Source organism: Rhinopithecus bieti, unplaced genomic scaffold (genome assembly GCF_001698545.2).
Source record: "Rhinopithecus bieti isolate Rb0 unplaced genomic scaffold, ASM169854v2 scaffold_38193, whole genome shotgun sequence".
Taxonomy (NCBI): Eukaryota; Metazoa; Chordata; class Mammalia; order Primates; family Cercopithecidae; genus Rhinopithecus; species Rhinopithecus bieti.
The window spans coordinates 598,460-598,851 of NW_016816000.1; positions in this window are offsets into that span (position 1 = coordinate 598,460).

Sequence of the window (392 nt, forward strand, 5' to 3'; positions counted from 1 at the left end):
AAAAAAAAAAAAAAAAGATTTCTCCCTACTTGTTCCCAGAGTTCTACCTCTAGCGTTCCTTCTTCTGGGAGCCACAAATCATAAAAGACCATATTTTGCCTTAGTTCCCTTAATTGAGCCTGTGAAACTGATACTCTACTAGCCTAAAGCAAGTATCTTAACACTTTTACATACTGTTTCTGTTGAGCTGATAACTGTTGTCCTGTGATGAAACCTCAGCTTGACCCAATTTTCCCTAGAACTTGGTAACCTTGAATGGGCACCAATGACTTACTGATTACTCACTGACTTGACTTCATGGTTCCTTTCTTCACCTTTGTTTTCAGGGGGTCAGTCATGTTTCTCATGCTTCTTTCACATCTTTCCTCACTTTGCAGCTCTCCTCACACTTC